Raw genomic sequence first — 1380 nt, forward strand, 5'->3', positions numbered from 1 at the left:
GGCAGGGCCCCGCCGCCCGAGGCCCCGCCTGTGCCTTTGCCAGCACCGTGCCCCATTTTCCTTATTCTTTGTTATTTACTTTTTCCCGGGACCTGGGTGCTGGTTAATCTCATTTGGCAGCTATGGATTGTCTCCACAATAATCAATGGCTGTGCATTCGGCCGGCTTGCCCCGGCGACTCCACTGCCAGCACCGTGCCCCATTTTCCTTATTCTTTGTTATTTACTTTTTCCCGGGACCTGGGTGCTGGTTAATCTCATTTGGCAGCTATGGATTGTCTCCACAATAATCAATGGCTGTGCATTCGGCTGCATCGCTCAGCTGATCCCACAGGGATGAGCATCCAGCACCAGCGGGAGCCTCAGGCACAGCATCCCTGCTCCAGAAGGGTGGTGGGAAAGCTCATGGCTCTACACTCTGTTCCCAAGGGGAGACCCAAAGTCTCTGGTGATACCCACTGACCACTGCTGAGCCAGGGCACAGGGACCCGGGCAGCTCCGCTCAGATGATTTAATGGAATCATGGAATGGTTTGGGTTGAAGGGACCTTAAAGCTCCTGCAGTTCCAACCCCCTGCCCACGGGCAGGGACACCTTCCACTAGAGCAGGTTGCTCCCAGCCCCTGTGTCCAACCTGCCCTTGAACACTGCCAGGGATGGGGCAGCCACAGCTTCTCCGGGCACCCTGTGCCAGCACCTCAGCACCCTCACAGGGAAGAGCTGCTGCCCAAGAGCTCATCTCAATCTCCCCTCTGGCAGGTTAAAGCCATTCCCCTTGTCCTGTCCCTCCATCCCTTGTCCAAAGCCCCTCTCCAGGTTTCCTGGAGCCCCTTTAGGCCCTGGAGCTGCTCTAAGGTGTCCCCTTGAGGAGCCTTCTCTTCTCCAGCTGCCCCAGCCCAGCTCTCTCAGCCTGGCTCCAGAGCAGAGCTGCTCCAGCCCTGCATCCACGCTGGCCCGTGTCCCCAGGTAGCCATCTGCATGGTCTAAGCTCATCAGCTCCATCACGTCATCCGCTACCAGAGCACAACCGAGTCATGTGAGAAACAGGGATATTGCTTAAAACACTGTTATACCCACAGCACGGAGCTTTGGCTGACTCACAGAAACATGAAACTCACTGACGGGATGAATTGGAGCTATTAGAACACAGAGGTAATTACTCCTCTGAACAATGCCCTTCTCAGCTCTTTAATGATTACACAAATTAGTGCATAAAATTATGTTAATGGCCCTACAACTGTTGCACACACACACAGTGCTCTGGTGGGGAGGGATGAGGAACAGGCTGAGCCCGGACCCTCGCACTGCCCATGAGCGGGGCGCTGGCACAGGGTGCCCAGAGAAGCTGTGGCTGCCCCATCCCCCGCAGAGTTCAAAGCCCG

Source organism: Nestor notabilis, unplaced genomic scaffold (assembly GCF_000696875.1).
Source record: "Nestor notabilis isolate BGI_N333 unplaced genomic scaffold, ASM69687v1 scaffold20739, whole genome shotgun sequence".
NCBI lineage: Eukaryota > Metazoa > Chordata > Aves > Psittaciformes > Psittacidae > Nestor > Nestor notabilis.